Source organism: Tachypleus tridentatus, chromosome 1 (genome assembly GCF_004210375.1).
Source record: "Tachypleus tridentatus isolate NWPU-2018 chromosome 1, ASM421037v1, whole genome shotgun sequence".
In the NCBI taxonomy this organism is placed as follows: domain Eukaryota; kingdom Metazoa; phylum Arthropoda; class Merostomata; order Xiphosura; family Limulidae; genus Tachypleus; species Tachypleus tridentatus.
In genome coordinates, this window is record NC_134825.1 from 164,486,551 (window position 1) to 164,506,873 (window position 20,323).

Below are 20,323 nucleotides of genomic sequence, written 5' to 3' on the forward strand. Positions count from 1 at the left end.
ACACAAATTATGTTCCTGGACAGTATGAGTTATTTTTAATTGCTTAGTTCTAAAAGTACAGAAAATGACTATTATTCCCTTCAAGCTTTGCTTTTGTGACCTGGATAATGAAATTTAGAAATTAACCTATTTTCTATGTAAAAACGGGAAAATGTGCAAATTTTCATAAGGTCTGAATAAAACAACATATGAATCAAGATTTACATCTATTTATACTAAAGTCATACAAAAATGTTTAGAAGTGAGTAGTTTTTCGAGATTTGCGACTGTAATATAAATCACTTTCACGTATCAGACCCCAAATATAGTCTCCCATCATGTTTTCGTTACACGCTCCAAGGTCACAAAAGCAAAGTTTGAAGAGAAAAATAGGTCTTTTCCATTTACTTTAGGCATAAGCAACTAGGAAATAACACTTTCTGTCCAGGAACAAAAAAAGGTAAAAACTTAGATGGTTCTTGCTAGATATATGTATAGGATGTTTTCAATAAATCTTAACAAAGATTAAGTGTAACTTATCTTCGTGAATAAGAAAGCTGTAATCCTATGATTACAAGGACAGCAATAAAGACAGTAATTTTTGATAACGAGTAATTTATTAAATAAATACAAATGTATCTCCAAACGGCTGGTGTTCTGTTAGTAAAGATGTTCGTCGATGGTTCATGAAGCTAAAACATGTAGTTATATCGCAGATAGTCTATTGTGTGAATCGATGCTTAAAAACAAACAAGCAGATAAACAGTCGTAGAATATATTTGCTCTTCAATTTTGTTTCATTTCAAACTCACCTTGGGTCTAAATAGTGACATCATGGTGACATGCTGTAGTTCACTAAACACTTCGTGTGTTAGCGAGTTTCTTTGTCGCGGGTTCGAATACCCATCGCACCAAACATACTCGCCCTTTCAGCCGTTGTGGCGTTATAAAGTGACGGTCAATCCCACTATTCGTTGGGAAAAGAGTAGCCCAAGAGTTGGCGGTGGGTGGTGATGACTAGCTGCCTTCCCTGTAGTTTTACACAACTAAATTAGGGACGGTTAGCTCAGATAGCCCTCGTGTAACTTTGGGCGAAATTCAAAAAACAATATTTTTGGAAGGATGTCCGAGTGATATTGTTATTGTTGTTTTTTAACTGTTAACCAAACAGTAATAGTAATAGTGCATTTTGTCATTTCCTGTGCTTATTTTATGATACGTAATAAAAGCCTGAGAAACGTTCATCCCTTATGTTCTCTCTTATGTATACACTTAGGATGACAGCAGAAGACTGATTGGAACGTTCAACATAGATTCTATAAGAAGCTTTGTGTGACATATTAAGTGAAATTCAACCTTACTGACGACTTTTCGTTTGCTGTATCCTAATTCAAGTCCGTAACTCACTAATGGAATTTCTTTTAGTGTATGTGGACTTGGATATTTAGAAGACACATTTAAAATTGATGATAGATGCGATTTTAAGGCGTCACATATTTGTCAGTTTCAACCCTTTCGTTGTTGTTGTTTTTTTGCCAAAAATGCTGGAGTATGTTTTCATTTTAATGCCTGCTGTAACAAAATACATCATATTTTGTCAGTTACTCAGACACATTTCCAAAGTAAACATTCTGCCTGCTTGCCAGTAATTCAAAACACTATATTGTAAACTTCCTCCTCTCAGAAGCCTTTAATGAATGTGTATTTCCGACTTGAACCTTTCCCATTTCAGTTACTGGTAAACCTTAGAAACGCCAATACCTACTATGGGTAGCTTTGTTTGTTTGTGTTGGAATTTTGCACAAAGCTGCTCGAGGGCTATCTGTGCTAGCCGTCCCTAATTTAGCAGTGTAAGACTAGAGGGAAGGCAGCTACTCATCACCACCCACCGCCAACTCTTGGGCTACTCTTTTACCAACGAATAGTGGGATTGACCGTCACATTATAACGCCCCAACGGCTGAAAGGGCGAGCATGTTTGGCGCGACCGGGATGCGAACCTGCGACCCTCAGATTACGAGTCGCACGCGTTAACACGCTTGGTCATGCCGGACCCTATGTGTAGCTAACTTTCAACTTTAAGCCTCGCACCGGTACCTCATGACATGAATGACATACAAATTCATATCAAATTAAAATCACTTTCGAGTAATCTACGATATATAACACAGTATCACTACTTTAACCAATGATCTAATTCGTTTTATTTATTTCAGTTTGAAACGTTCCCCCGCACTGGCACGGCTGCATATCTGTGAATTTGTAGCATTAGAAACCGGGTTTTGGCACCCATAGTAGGCAGAGCACAGATAGCTCATTGTGTAGTTTTGTGTTTAATTCCAAACAAAGGAGGGTTCTGACGAGTGATGAAATGTTTACGTTAACCTGTCATTTAAATCCACGTTCAACAGTGAGCATGAGCAAAACGAATAAATTCTTTTCTGCGAAGGTGGCATGTCCAGATTGTTAAAGCAATCCACTTGTAATCTCAGAATCGCGAGTTAGAATTCTCGACATACCAAGCGTGCTTGCTTTTTCAGCTGTGAGGGCGTTATAATGTGACGGTCAATATCACTATTCGTTGGTAAAAGAACAGCCCAAGAGTTGGCTGTAGGTGATGATGACTAGCTACTTTCACTCCAGTCTTGCACTGCTAAATTAGGGACGGCTAGCGCAGATAGCTCTCGTGTAGCTTTTCGCGAAATTAAAAAAAAACAAACACACAATGATACTTTATCATGATAGAATTTTTTGTTGATATCTTTAGAGGCGTTTATTTATACAAATTCTTTACTGAAAGGGGTGAGCATATTTGGTGTGACGGAGATTCGAACCCGTGACTCTCAGATTACAAGTCAAGTGCCTTAACCACCTGGCCGTGTCGGACTCCTTTGTTAAGAATCTCGAACTAAGAATTACACGTCTACTAGATGTAAAACTAGTATCCTGCCTCGGGTCCTTCACAATCTATTTTATTGCGTCTGTAAACACGTCGAACATGATTAAATATTCCACATTAGCTACTGAAAGCTAATGCAACTGCTAGGTCTTATAACTCATTTGAAAACCAACACAGAATTGACTATGTGACGCTCTTTGATTGCAGTTCATGAGGGATTTCTAATAAAATTATAATCAAAAGCTTATTTGTAGAGTTAGAGTGAGTTTAAGTGAAGCCTGTTTGTGAAATGCATCTTTGTTTATTCATTAAGCTTCTAATAGTGTGCATCGACCATTTCCTCTACCATTCAGAAACAGACACATACATATATATATATACGGGGACCTGAGTACAAGAAGTCGATGTACAAACTGATTCTTTAGATATGAAAGTTGAATGATATAATTATAAACGCACAACAGAATAAGAATTACCAAATCACTTATGAGCTCTTATTTATTAACGCTACTGTCCATCAAGATATAGAAAAGAACGTAAAATTTATTCAAATAAAATCTCTGATCTGAAATCTATAACGCATTAATTAAAAAGGAAAACAAACAGAAAAATTGAAAAAAAACACGTGATTTTTATCACGTCCAGACGTACAGCGTCCACTGCTTGACCAGCTTTCTCTGTTCAACATATTAACTTTTCTTTTTTTTAAATACGCGTAAAGATTAACTTTTTAGATAAAGATTTGGATAACACCATAGTCAAGTTTGGTTACCACCATAGTCCAGTTTGGCTACCACCATAGTCCAGTTTGGCCAGTAACTTAAGTAAGAGAATGAACCTGAAATGTAATTTTTCACACATCTTTGTTTGACATTCATAATGCACTGACGTGGACAACAAAACAGTATCATCATAAACAACATCTCTAGTTCACGTGATTTTCTGGCCTGGCATGGCCAAGCGCGTAAGGTGTGCGACTCGTAATCCGAAGGTCGCGGGTTCGCGCCCGCGTCGCGCTAAACATGCTCGCCCTCCCAGCCGTGGGGGCGTATAATGTGACGGTCAATCCCACTATTCGTTGGTAAAAGAGTAGCCCAAGAGTTGGCGGTGGGTGGTGATGACTAGCTGCCTTCCCTCTAGTCTTACACTGCTAAATTAGGGACGGCTAGCGCAGATAGCCCTCGAGTAGCTTTGTGCGAAATTCCAAAACAAACAAACCAAAACAATCACGTGATTTTTCGTGCACATACGGAGGCAGATATCTCAAAAATATATTTCAATACCTGAATCAGCAAGTCAGTGAAAACTATATCCGATTTATAAAGCCACGTGTCTACAAGAGCTATATTTTGTTTTGGTTTTGGTATTCTGGTTGTATAATGTTGGCAAAAGTTAGTCGACTTTGGAATGAACACGCAAGAGCACATTCAGACGCAAAACCTTCATACATTCAGATAATAAAGAGGCGGTCAGATCGCAGAATTAAAATTTCCAAGAAGGAAATATTCCTTTCACGTAAAAGTATTGAAAAATAATCGAACATGGTTTCGTTTGTGAATCAATAGCATCCACAAAGAAATCTGCAACAAATCGAAATCCCAGCCGAAACAGACAAGATGCATCATGCAACAGTTCGAATTCCAGCCGAAACAGGCAGGTTGCATCATGTAACACCTGAGAATTCAAGGACAAAAAAGGTCTGTGGCAAAAGCCTTCAAACTTCACCAGGCAACGAAATGCATACCTTATTTTCATTTGTTGCATACCTGAAAAACTTAGAGTATGCAACCTACTAATCCATTCAATAACAATGTTAGACCGAAGCATTTTTGACTAGTTTGGTTCTTTGGTTTTTTTTATTTCACGCAGAGCTACACGAGGGATATCCGCGCTAGTCGTCCCTAATTTGGCAGTGTGAAACTAGAGGGAATATAGCTAGTCATCATCACCCACCGCCAATTCCTGGGCTACTCTTTTACCAACGAATAGTGGGATTGACCTTAACTTTATAACGTCCCCACGGCTAAAATGGCGAGCATGTTTGGTGCAACGGGGATTCGACCCCGCGACCCTCAGACTGACAGTTGAAAGACCTAACCATCTAGCCATCCTAGTTAAAATGCACGGTCGTCAGAGAGAGCATAAGAGGGCATGACTACATTGACTAAAATTGCGTGGGTAGAAACCCAAGTCGTAATAATACAACATTTAATACTTTATTTCAAGGTTATTGCGAATCTTACTCTTACTAACTTATTCCTTAAAATTCCCAGTGGAATTAGAGATGGCTTTATCACTTGATTGTAAGAAATCACTAGTTTGGTTTGGTTTTTGAATTTCGCGCAAAGCTACACGAGGACTATCTTCGCTAGCCGTCCCTAATTTAGCAGCGTGAGACTAGAGGGAAAATAGCTAGTCATAATCACCCACCGCCAACTCTTGAGCTTCATTTTTGCCGACGAATAGTGGGAAATCACTGCTACATAATAACGCCCCTACGGCTGAAAAGGCGAGCATGTTTGGTGTGATGGGGACTCAAACTCGCGACCCTCAGATTACGAGTCGAGTGCCTAAACCATCTGGTCATTCCAGGCCAAGAAGCAACGAAGACTCAGATAATGAATAACACACATAACTGTTTTTTTTTCTTTCATCAGATGATCTTATAGCTAATGTCTTGTAATATCTTTTCCAACCAGTCATACATTAGATTAAATATTTTTGGTGCTTTCGAGTGGTAATGTTCAGGTAATTTTATAAAAATTATGATGCTTTCGCGCTGGACTTGTCATAGATTTTGATTTATCTTTTATTATCAACATCATATATTAAGAAATAGTCTGTGAAATCATAAACACAGATACGCTGTATGTGTCAGTTTTTCTCTAGTATTGGTGCGAGTCTTAAACCCGTTGTTATTATTACAACCAACATTATTGCGAGAGACGCACACTTATTTAGAAAAATATTACATAATATCAATAAGATTTTGAGATTAACATTTCTATAGACGATATGTGCAGCACATAGATGAGCTAACTATAGAACAGCGAGGTTCCATTGATCCATGACTGGGCAAACTTAGAATCCGATAATATTGATGTGTCTGTCGTGTTCTGGAAGACTCGCCTCTTTAGATTAGTGTATAGCCTCCGGCGAAACACGCTCGAATGAAAATATCCTGGTGTCGTCTTCAGGGAGACGTAAAACTAAGTATTTAGACAAACAACAAACAAAAGACATATCAGTGCGTTGTACACAGTTTTCCCCAACTAGTTGAAGTCATCAAAGTGCATAATATTTGAATAATAAATACGAACTTATGTATCAAGTGCACAACATTATGAACAGATACATATTCCAGTGAATTCTCTGAATTTGATTTGTTAAAGTTTCTTGTAACAAATCGACAGCTAAAGTCGTTTTTGATTGGTGGCTTACGCTTTCTATCCACCAGTAATATATTACACATTCCTGTCCCGTATCTGGTCTATGTGTGTATTATTCACCAGTAATATATTACACATTCCTATCCCAGGGCTGGTCTGAGCATGTTTTATTCACTAGTAATATATTATATATTCCTATTCCAGGGCTGGTCTATACGTGTTTTATTCACCTGTAATATATTATATATTCCTATTCCGTATCTGGTCTATGTGTGTTTTATCCACCAGTATTATATTACACATTCCTATCCCAGAACTGGTCTGTACGTGTTTTATTCACCAGTATTATATTATATATTCTTGTCCCGTATCTGGTCTGTACGTGTTTTATTCATCAGTAATATATTACACATTCCTGTTCCGTATCTGGTCTATGTGTGTTTTATTCATCAGTAATATATGAAACATACCTATCCCAGGGTTGGTCTGAGCATGTTTTATTCACTAGTAATATATTATATATTCCTATTCCAGGGCTGGTCTATATGTGTTTTATTCACCTGTAATATGTTATATATTCCTGTCCCGTATCTGGTCTATGTGTGTTTTATTCATCAGTAATATATTACACATTCCTGTTCCGTATCTGGTCTATGTGTGTTTTATTCATCAGTAATATGTTACACATTCCTATCCCAGTAATATATTACACATTCCTATCCCAGGGCTGGTCTGAGCATGTTTTATTCACTAGTAATATATTATATATTCCTATTCCAGGGCTAGTCTATATGTGTTTTATTCACCTGTAATATGTTATATATTCCTGTTCCGTATCTGGTCTATGTGTGTTTTATTCATCAGTAATATATTACACATTCCTGTTCCGTATCTGGTCTATGTGTGTTTTATTCATCAGTAATATGTTACACATTCCTATCCCAGTAATATATTACACATTCCTATCCCAGGGCTGGTCTGAGCATGTTTTATTCACTAGTAATATATTATATATTCCTATTCCAGGGCTGGTCTATATGTGTTTTATCCACCAGTAATATATTACACATTCCTATCCCAGGGCTGGTGTGTGCGTGTTTTATTCACCAGTATTATATTATATATTCTTGTCCCGTATCTGGTCTATGTGTGTTTTATCCACCAGTAATATATTACACATTCCTATCCCAGGGCTGGTCTGAGCATGTTTTATTCACCAGTATTATATTATATTATATATTCCTGTCCCGTATCTGGTCTATGTGTGTTTTATTCATCAGTAATATATTATATATTCCTGTCCCGTATCTGGTCTATGTGTGTTTTATCCACCAGTATTATATTACACATTCCTATCCCAGTGCTGGTCTGAGTGTTGTTAGTTGTATAAAAAGTGTCACTAGAAAAATGTGTCCACCACTCTCTCTAATGATATGTAAACACAGCCCAGTTCAACAAGGAACCAAAAACAAACCAGACGCTTTAGGCCATGTACCAGTTATCGATTCTGGAAAAGATGGATCGAAAAAACGAAGCTTGAAGTTAAACCGAGAGTACAGTTCAACCTTTACAACTGTGGTAACTGGCTACTAAATAAATAAATTGAATTCTGTTTTTCCATCATTGAATTTTAGTTGATAAAACATAATTCAACTTGGAAAACTTCGTCTATTGATAAGTTGTTTTGTTGTTGTTGTTTAAACCAAACAATAAGTTGTTATTTCTTTTCATTATTAATTGAATTGAATATTATGATGGTTATCACGTACGTAACTTCCCAGCTTAAACATACGTTTCAAAAGTATATTATTTTAGTATTGTTATAGCAGTTAGGCTAACCTTTAATTTAGTTTTGACAAGGATGGTTTCATGTTCAGACATAATTATTTACGAACTTGTCTATAGATTGTAGTACTCACATCTTTGTTTTAGTACGATATTTACATTCAATGAATAGACTTATTCTTTTTGCAGTATTTCAATCATTCAGAAGAATACCTAAAATACATTTTATACCATTATTCCATTATTGTTTATACCATTATTCCATTATTATTTACAACATTATTCCATTATTGTTTATACCATTATTCCATTATTATTTACAACATTATTCCATTATTGTTTATACCATTATTCCATTATTATTTACAACATTATTCCATTATTGTTTATACCATTATTCCATTATTCTCTATACCATTATTCCATTATTATTTACAACATTATTCCATTATTGTTTATACCATTATGCCATTATTCTCTATACCATTATTCCATTATTATTTATACAATTATTCCATTATTATTTACAACATTATTCCATTATTGTTTATACCATTATGCCATTATTCTCTATACCATTATTCCATTATTCTCTATACCATTATTCCATTATTATTTACAACATTATTCCATTATTATTTATACCATTATTCCATTATTATTTACAACATTATTCCATTATTCTTTATACCATTATTCCATTATTGTTTACAACATTATTCCATTATTATTTATACAATTATTCCATTATTATTTACAACATTATTCCATTATTGTTTATACCATTATTCCATTATTATTTACAACATTATTCCATTATTGTTTTGTACCATTATGCCATTATTCTCTATACCATTATTCCATTATTATTTATACAATTATTCCATTATTATTTACAACATTATTCCATTATTGTTTATACCATTATTCCATTATTATTTACAACATTATTCCATTATTATTTATACCATTATTCCATTATTCTCTATACCATTATTCCATTATTATTTACAACATTATTCCATTATTGTTTATACCATTATGCCATTATTCTCTATACCATTATTCCATTATTATTTATACAATTATTCCATTATTATTTACAACATTATTCCATTATTGTTTATACCATTATTCCATTATTATTTACACCATTATTCCATTATTATTTACAACATTATTCCATTATTATTTACACCATTATTCCATTATTGTTTATACCATTATTCCATTATTATTTACAACATTATTCCATTATTGTTTATACCATTATGCCATTATTCTCTATACCATTATTCCATTATTATTTATACAATTATTCCATTATTATTTACAACATTATTCCATTATTGTTTATACCATTATGCCATTATTCTCTATACCATTATTCCATTATTATTTATACAATTATTCCATTATTATTTACAACATTATTCCATTATTGTTTATACCATTATTCCATTATTATTTACACCATTATTCCATTATTATTTACAACATTATTCCATTATTATTTACACCATTATTCCATTATTATTTACAACATTATTCCATTATTGTTTATACCATTATTCCATTATTGTTTATACCATTATGCCATTATTCTCTATACCATTATTCCATTATTATTTATACAATTATTCCATTATTATTTACAACATTATTCCATTATTGTTTATACCATTATTCCATTATTATTTACAACATTATTCCATTATTATTTATACCATTATTCCATTATTCTCTATACCATTATTCCATTATTATTTACAACATTATTCCATTATTGTTTATACCATTATGCCATTATTCTCTATACCATTATTCCATTATTATTTATACAATTATTCCATTATTATTTACAACATTATTCCATTATTGTTTATACCATTATTCCATTATTATTTACACCATTATTCCATTATTATTTACACCATTATTCCATTATTATTTACAACATTATTCCATTATTGTTTATACCATTATTCCATTATTATTTACAACATCATTCCATTATTGTTTATACCATTATTCCATTATTATTTATACAATTATTCCATTATTATTTACAACATTATTCCATTATTGTTTATACCATTATTCCATTATTATTTACAACATTATTCCATTATTATTTATACCATTATTCCATTATTCTCTTATACCATTATTCCATTATTATTTACAACATTATTCCATTATTGTTTATACCATTATTCCATTATTCTCTATACCATTATTCCATTATTATTTATACAATTATTCCATTATTATTTACAACATTATTCCATTATTGTTTATACCATTATTCCATTATTATTTACAACATTATTCCATTATTGTTTATACCATTATGCCATTATTCTCTATACCATTATTCCATTATTATTTATACCATTATTCCATTATTATTTACAACATTATTCCATTATTATTTACACCATTATTCCATTATTATTTACAACATTATTCCATTATTATTTATACCATTATTCCATTATTTTCTATACCATTATTCCATTATTGTTTATACCATTATTCCATTATTATTTACACCATTATTCCATTATTATTTACAACATTATTCCATTATTATTTACACCATTATTCCATTATTATTTACAACATTATTGCATTATTGTTTATACCATTATTCCATTATTATCTATACCATTATTCCATTATTATTTACACCATTATTCCATTATTATTTATACCATTATTATCTATACCATTATTCCATTATTATTTACACCATTATTCCATTATTATCTATACCATTATTCCGTTATTATCTATACCATTATTCCATTATTATCTATACCATTATTCCATTATTATTTATACCATTATTTCATTGTTGTTTATACCATTATTCCATTATTATCTATACCATTATTCCATTATTATTTATACCATTATTTCATTGTTGTTTATACCATTATTTCATTGTTGTTCATACCATTATTTCCTGATCACAAGGAGTCCTAAGGAGCTTCCAAAAACAATAACTTCACTCAACCCACAGACCCAACAGTATGTCTCAAGAGTTAGAACCTTAAAATATTGAATTTCGATACCTGAAGTGCTCAGAACATAGACAGCCTCTAAAGTATGTTTGTGCTTAATAACAGAAACGTAAAATACAAAATGGAATAAATAAACAAGTTTGATTTGTATTTCAATATTTAATATTAGTGTTTTAGAAAATAATCCAGAACTAAGTTCCTCACCCAGTAGTTTATTTTCTTTCTATTGCACGAACCTGCGTCATAGGTCATCCATATTGTGTCAACCGCATTGATCGAGTCCTGGTCTTTATCATGAAAGACCCTCTAGGTCACCGCTGAATGATGGAAGTCGATCAACAGCTAAATATTAATTTTTTTAAGAAAGTAGCTACAGCGTAAGTTATTATTTCCCTTTTATATAATTAACTTGATGTTATTAAATAAATGAAAAAACAGTTTAATTAATGTTTTAGGGAACTTGGTTCGAGAATATTTAATTAAAAGTCTTGGCTTCATCAACTGGAAAATATAGAAAGATATTAAACACTATGAACTTAATATGTCACGTGTAATTACTTGAATAAAATGTATAAAAAATTAATTTTGTCAACTTAATCTATTTCACATCAAAACGGTTATTGTTTAAGCAACTGGTGACCACAAAATAGCGTTTCCATGACAATTATGTCTGTTATGTCGCAACCATCAAGTTCGAAAAGTCCTTGTCGACTTTCGACATGACAGACACAGTGTAGTTGATATATTATGGCATTATTATTTATTTTCGTTCTTAAATTCTTATATTTAGCGAATATAATTTAAAATATGTATTTGTGTTATTGTATACTAGCTGGAGTATCCGTTCCCTGGACGGAAATTGTGTGAACACGTGACTAATGAAAGACTATGTTATAGACATGAAAAGTTGTTTCCTTTATATGTGGCCCTAATGCCACATTTATTGAAGATTCATCAACAAGTATGAAGTAGTAATAAATAACAGAAAAACTACAACGGTGAAATTTCAAAACTAAGAGTTTGCATATATCCTTACACGGACCAAATGTACCTTCACACTAATTTTGATGAAGTAGTTATATGGACAGGACACAGACAGTACTATTATATTTATATAGATTCGTTAGAAACAACTTCCGAAATATATGTTAAAAATTCTTTCATTTAACATTATTAATATGTTAATTTAATTCAAATTCTCTTAAGTACAGGATCGGCATGGCCAGGTGGGTTAAGACTTTCGACTCGTAATCTGAGGGTTGCGGGTTCGAATCCCGGCCGCACCAAATATTCTCGCCTTTTGAGCCGTGGGGGCGTTATAATGTGACGGTCAATCTTACTATTCGTTGTTAAAAGAGTAGCCCAAGATTTGGCGGTGGGTGGTGATGACTAACTGCCTTCCCTCTAATCTTACACTGTTAAATTAGGGACGGCTAGCGCAGATAGCCCTCGAGTAGCTTTGTGCGAAATTCTAAAAATAAATACTTAAGTACAGTTTTACTTTTTTTTTTTTTGTTACATGAAAACATTTAAGATCATTTAGATATACCGGTAATACGGCAAGTGATTTGGTGACTTGAATAACACTATGTAACACAAATTTTGGATAATGAAATTTATTTGTGATTATCCAATTTTTTGGATAATGAAATTTAGAAATTAACCTATGTTTTATGTAAAAACTCTCAAATTTGCACGTTTTCATATACATATGGTCTAAATAAAACAACATATGAATCAAGATTTACATGTATTTATACTAAAGTTGTACAAAAATGTTTAGAAGTGAGTAGTTTTTTTCGAGATTTGCGACTGTAATGTAAATCACTTTCACGTATCAGTCCTTAAGTCCCCAAATATAGCGGTGTTCAAAGTTCAGTATATTTTGGTGAAAGCGCTCGCCTTGTTCTTTGAGGTCCATCAAATAAGCCAGGGGAAAAGATGAATACTTATTCCGGTTGTGGAGCAGCACAGCTTTGAGGCTTCTGGATGTGCTATCAAAGAATAGGCGCCACTCGTTTGGGTTACAGACAATTCCAATTGCCTCGCACAGACCAGATACGTTGTGACAGAAGCTGAGCCCATCTTGACGAGTGAAGAAGCTTGAAAAATGTCGCTGACACTTCCTCTGACTTGCGACTTGCAGACTTTTATCTAACAAATCTCACTCCTTGAGCCTAGATGTCAAAAACTCGGCATTCGACTTTGTTAGTCCAAGATTTCTGATCAATTCATTTAGGTCTCTTTGGTTGGTGTAGTATGGGTTTCTATTACCAGCTGCACCTCTGAAATTGTAATCTGGATCTTTAACGTCTACCTCCTCTTCTGATTTGTTCTTCTCTTCTGAGGATGGCTGCTCAGAGGCTGTGGCGGAGTGGGTACAGGGAGCTCAGGGTAGTGTGGCACTGAGGCGATGGATGATGGAAGGTCCAGATACCTGATAACAGATGCATTCTTGCCAGCCCGACGTTTGGAAGGGTCCACCATACAGAAGTATCAATTGCTTGAATGGTCAGTGGGTTCAGGTCAAATTCTTGTAATAACAAACTTCATGGCTCTCTTTTCCCCTCTGTACCATCCTGCAAAAGAACAAAATAAAATTGTTATTATGAAGAATAAATTTATTTCATCCACAACTAATGTGTAAGAGGTTCATGCAAAAAATTTTATATGCTATTGGATATATTGCTATAAATTAAAAAAATATTTAAATTTTAAAGGTCTAAAATTTGTGTAACATAAAATCTTATTATTCAAATGAGCAAAAAGCTTCCGTCTTATCTTCTAGAGTTTTTTTTGCAGTGCCAACAGGTAAAATGAGGTGCTCAGGGTTTGTCTTGATCCCTGACATACATGCCGAAATATGCTTTATAGTCTTCACACATTTTAGTAGATGCTGTCACACAGTACTTTTTCGCTCTTGTCTTGATACATTGGCCACATACATAGCAAAATGTGTCTGGAGAATGATTGCAGCTTCTTGATGCCATCTCTGATAAAATCAGATAGGTCTATGTGTTCACTTAGGCAGCTAGAACTAAACTAAAGTGGTGAGCCCCTGTATATATATTACTATGGAAAGTTCTGGAAAATTCTAAAAGGTTTTTGAAAATTCTCATAAGTTCTACATTTTAGAGAGTTCTTGAAAATTCTTGTAAGTTCGAGACAATTCTCTATCATAACTACCCGGCATGCTCTGGAAAATGGATAAATTTGAAAACTTCATTACTAAGGACACAAAAGCAAAGTTTGAAGAGAAAAATAGGTTTTGTTTCCATTTACTTTAAGCATAAGCAATTGGGAAATAACACTTTCTGTCCAGGAACAAGAAAAAGTAAAAAATGTATTACCTAGTGTGATGCCTTAAGAAGGACGTGGAATTTTAGAATACATTAAAATGTTTCGTGAGATTTTTGTATAAACATCGATAACATTTGTGAGGTACTGATTTTCCTAGACGTATTTGTATTAGCAGCTAAGGTTCATCCACATGATACATTTGAAAATAGTTGTGATAATTCAGTTGTTAGATACACTGGTTTAGTAATAGTTGGTTGGTCTGACTTTAATGCTTGTTTGTTTGTTATTAACCAAAGAGTGACATAATGAATTACCTGTGATCTGCCTCCTCGAGTTTCGAAACCCAGTGTTTAACATTATATCATTTGTTTGTTTGTTTGTTTTTGAAATTCGCTCAAAGCTATTCGAGGGCTATCTGCGCTAGCCGCCCCTAATTTAACAGTGTAAGACAAGAGGCAAGGCAGTTAGTCATCACCACCCACTGCCAACTCTTGAGCTACTCTTTTACCAACGAATAGTGCGATTGAGCGTCACATTATAACGCCCCCATGGCTGAAAGGGCGAGCATGTTTGGTGTGACGGAGATGCGAACCCATGACCCTCAGATGACGAGTCACACACCTTAATCCACCTGGCCATGCCGGGCACATTATATCACTCAAACGTACGGCTGAGCCACCGAAAGACGGGCTTGACGAAAAAATTTAATGTTTAATGTTTTGTTATTTGTATCTATTAACTAAGCATAGGAATTTAAGGAAAGTTCATGAATTACATAAAGATATGCAGATAACATGTTACTGTGATATCATAAGTGTTAACACATAAAATGTTCGTAAGACATTTTTCAAAACTGTTTTATGAATTTTTTTTCATTGGCGAATACAAAATTCAAATGCATACAAGATAATTAGAATTATGTGATTTTCAGTTCTACTTAGATCTAGAGGTTTCGAAAAAAACTGATATAAAGTATATAATGATTTATTCACTTTACAAACTAATACAGTCACAAAATTTACTGTCCACATTTTGTTACTGTAAATTTATTTCGCGTAGTTTGTGGAATTTGTTTCCCATAATTTCCGTGCTGTGGTCCCTTTTGGTAACACCTACCCAAGTAAAGCCAATTGGTTTGTAAAAATTCCTCTAACCAGATAAATATGGTTAGATTTTCACTGAAGTAAATTTCCAATATCTTGTACACAAAAAAAGGCAAATGAGTCTTTGAAAGAAACTCCTTTGAATATGAAATAAAGTCAAAACCAAAATCTAAATATTTTTTCGCTTGATGCAGCATGCTGACTTAAGTGTTGTTAACAGGTCATCTGTTCATCATTCTATGAGCTAAAAGACAGCTTAACATAGTTTAAAACACCAGAATATTTACATTCTGTAGAAATAATGTTCTGAAGAATAGGAACGTGTGGTGTGTGAAATTGGATCGTTTAGTCTGTTAGAATTACTTTTCAACATAGAAGGGCGTACATATGTTTGGAACTCTAAGTTTTCTTCTTCTATTTTCAGAAAAGGTCCACCTTCACCTCATGTACCCCTATGGTACAGCGATAAGTCTACGGATTTAAAACGCTAAAATCAGGGATTCGATTTCCCTCGGTGAACTCAGCAGATGGCCCGATGTGGCTTTGCTGAAAGAAAAGATACAGGCCCGGCATGGCCAAACGTGTTAAGGCGTTCGACTCGTAACCCGATGGTCGCGGGTTCGAATCCCGGACGCACCAAACATGCTCGCACTTTCAGCCGTGAGGGCGTTACAATGTTACGGTCAATCCCACTATTCGCTGGTAAAATAGTTGTCTTACACTGCTAAATTAGGAACGGCTAGCGCAGATAGCCATCGAGTAGCTTTGCGCGAAATTCAAAACAAATAAACAAACTAAGGAAAGATACACCTTCACTTAAGAGGAAAGGAAAGTTTTATTAAAAACTTTCAAGTTTGTTTAAAAGCATAAAGTCAATGGAATTATCAATCTAAAATTGTCTTCGAACTTCTGAGACAAACCTTTCATTTATGGCTTACGATATTCGTCAAAAAGGAAAGGAAATAACGAAACAAAGATTATTTAAGTAGGAAATCCCGCGAAATCTATATATAGGTAAGTTAAAACGGTAAAATCGAAACGGGATAACGTAGTTAACTTTCCATAATGAAGGAGTAATCAAGTTAAACACATCGTAAAAGAGGATTCGAAACTAAATAGTATTACTTGAAAGCTAGAATCATTTTCCCACAGATAAAACGGAAAGCGTGGATGGTTGTTGTAATGTGTTTGTTTCGGAGGAGCATCTTTTTCCTGTTTGTACATACCATGTTTTCGAATAAGCCCTTTTAACCAATGGATTGAGGTATTTGTTTTTGAATTTCGCACAAAGTTACTCGAGGGCTATCTGTGCCAGCCGTCCCTAATTTAGCAGTGTAAGGCTAGAGGGAAAGCAGCTAGTCATCACCACCCGCCGCCAACTATTGGGCTACTCTTTTACCAACGAATAATGGGATTGACCGTCACATTATAACGCCCCCACGGCTGAAAGAGCGATCATGTTTGGCGCGACGGGTATGCGAACCCGCGACCCTCAGATTACGAGTCGCACGCCTTAAACACGCTTGGCCATGCCGGGCCACGGATTGAGGTGTTTTGACAGGATTTTGTGCTTATGATGTGATGTTGGTGGGCGTGAGGGAAATTATATTCACATAAAATAGGTGTTAAATTCCCTTCAATTTTCGTAACAAACGGAATAATCGACGTACATGTCTTCAGAAATATAATTATTACATTAGTGCTTGCCAGATATGGGTGTGTTTAGTTTTACACTAGAATAAATATTGTATTGAAAACACGTCACACATTTGGAAAGTTCTAAACGTTTTCGTTTACTTAAGAACTTTATTTGGTAGGTAAAGTTTTCAGTTATAAACTAATTCTCATTATCTCTATTAAATACCTTTGTCATTTTAAAATTTATTATAAAACGTTTTAGCAAGTACCTGACTTTTACGGTAGTAGCCGTTTTCTTGCTGAGGCGTTAGCTTCTAAAACATTTTAATTTAACAAAATCAACTCACTTCGTATATGCGTATTGCGATATGCTGCATGAGTTTAACCAAAACCTGGTTGATAGTAACATTGGAAAACTGGCTCTATTTTACCAAAACCCGAAAATTTCATGAAGATTAGTTGTTCTAAACTTGCTATTACTTATTCAAGAGATAGCACACACACACACACACACACACACAAATCCTAAAATGCATTCACGAGATTAAAGAAGAGATCTATCTGGAAATCTGTCTCGCACCAAAATACATTTTGGGATCACTTTTCTTTGTCACCTCGAAGTACACAGAGGCGTTTTCTCTTCTTCTGTTCAATACAAGGGGGAAAAAAAAGAAAACAGCCCCGATTTGGTGGCACTACCTACTTGTATAAAGAACGTTTTATTTCAAGCAAAATAAAATTGTACGTGAAAAGAGGAATCTCCTCACAGCGATGCATCAGACCTTCTTCCTTTCGGAAGCAGTACTTTCCACATCCATCATATTAACTATTGACATTTCTTATCTTTTAGTATTGGTTAGTACACACTAGTGTGAAGTGATAGGACTTTTTGACATTAAACTTTACGTTCTCACTGACATTCATCACGTGCCTCCAGTCTGGACATCAGAAGCCTTAATCCCGAATCAATCTCCCTTTATGAAAAGGATTTGATAGACTTATTTTTATTGTATATAGATTACTTGTCGATACTTAGTTCCCAACACAATTTTATGAGAAACCTAAACTTTAGAGACTGAAGACATTCTAGAATTCACTGAATGTTTTAATGTGTATTTTATGATTCTTTTTTTTTTATAAATCTGTTTTGACGACATCTATCAAAAGCAGAGAGATAGACAAACAGATAGAAATTGTGAAGAGTCTCGTGTTAAATAACACATATCAAATTAAATTAACCAGCAGCTACACTTTCTGGGCATTAAGGGACGCATCATAAATCTCCAACTGTTAAATATCTTTTGTTATCTTCTAGATCCATGCATATTTTACACAAGTCAAAAACTGACGTTTTTGTTAAAGAAACGGCCTAAAGCTAAATACGTTTCACGTAAAAGCAGATAACGTAACAAGTCACACATAGCGAGGCTTAACAGCAAACTGAGGACAGATTGCATAATAATCAAGCTCCACTTAATGTTGCTAGTTATGTATATGTCTGGCATTTTGACTCCATTTTGTGATGGAAATAGGAGTTGCGTTTTAAATTTAGACTGTGCGCGAGCAAAAAACGACTTGTGTTAATCCCCTTATCAGCACCGTCAGACAGTGGGGGGGAGGGGTTAGATTGACACCAGGGAGCAGTTGCTAAAGTCTCATAAGAGCTGCTTTATACAAGCAGTCCACATTAATCACGCCGTTATGTTTTGTTCGTAATCCCTGTGACAAAACGTTGGAAAGTTTTCTGCTCCTTCGTGATAAGTGGCTTGAAAAAAAATAAGATGGAATATCAGAGTGGATTGTGTGGTGAAACACGGCTAAAACTTGTTGTGTTTTGTAGTCTGGGGTCAAATTGTTACAGAAGATTTACTATCTTTTCTTTAACAGTTTTTATATATCACAGTTACAGCCTTTTCAAACTCTTACCATCCAACTTCCTAGGAAATTATCATAAATAATTTCTATACAACCTAGTTTAAATACCTAAATAATACTATCTATACCTTTTATAAGTATACTATAGATATGTTAGAATTTTATTTACATTTAATTTTTTACCATTATGAATAATTTGATGTGTAAGTGATTCCGTAATGTAATTATTCTAATATTCACAAACTAGTGAAGAGAATCCAATTTAGTTTCTATAAAACACATTTTATTTCTCGGACTTACATTTAATGAAAACAACATTACGCAAATCTTTCAGTTTCAAAGATTTTGATCGCAAAGACACTGTTCTTTTGAATTAACCACGTAGCTACTCAATAGACTATCTGTGCTCTGCCCACCACGGGTATCGAAACCCGGTTTTTAACGTGGTAAGTACGCAGGCATACAAATGAGCCACTGGGGGGCTGATCACAAAGGCGTAAGGTTCGTCCCTTCTATTGACTGTATCTTAATTGATTCATCTATTCTTAATTAGGGACAAGTATTCAACATTATCGAACAATCGTGTCAGTTAAGAGACTAAAGTATTTGTGTCCACTATTTTACACACAAAAACTACAGAACGTTAAATTAAACCAACTAAATGTTGCACATCCTGAAAATGTTCTATTTTGACTATAAGTAGGTGAGTCAATAAACGGTAAGCAAGCCATATGAAGTATTTTTAGTTTTTCTATTTCCGTATTGTGGGTGATTTGGCTTCAATAAAATAACGTTGCACGAAGTCAAAAATTCATTCTTTTATCAGTTGTTCTCCTTTATTATACAACTACTTTAAAGGACTTGCCTCGTGGACCATTCCTTTTTCTAATATTTAACTAACAAAAATAATGCGATTTCAGTATGCTGTTTGACTGAACATAAAGAGGCATATTTCTGTTAATTTTGTAAACTTATTTTTGAAATATTTTATTCACAGTTTTTAATTTTCGAATCAAAACTTTATCAATAGCACGAGGCAATTTGATGAATTTCAAATGTTACAGTAATCAATTTCTTTTCTTAAAATTTATGACTCATGGCTTAACCATTAGCTGTTCCAGTTTTCTCGCGACATATTTCCTTCCTTTGTAGATTATCGCTATTTTGTTTTTAATTTAAAGTGTGGCAGTTTTCTGTCGTGTTGGGCACTAATTTTTACCACCATAATCTATATAAGATACACATGTAAATAAATTTAAAATTTCATTAGAGGACATTTAACCAACTTTGAAAAGTGGTTCCATAGAAAACCTTTACTACTAATACT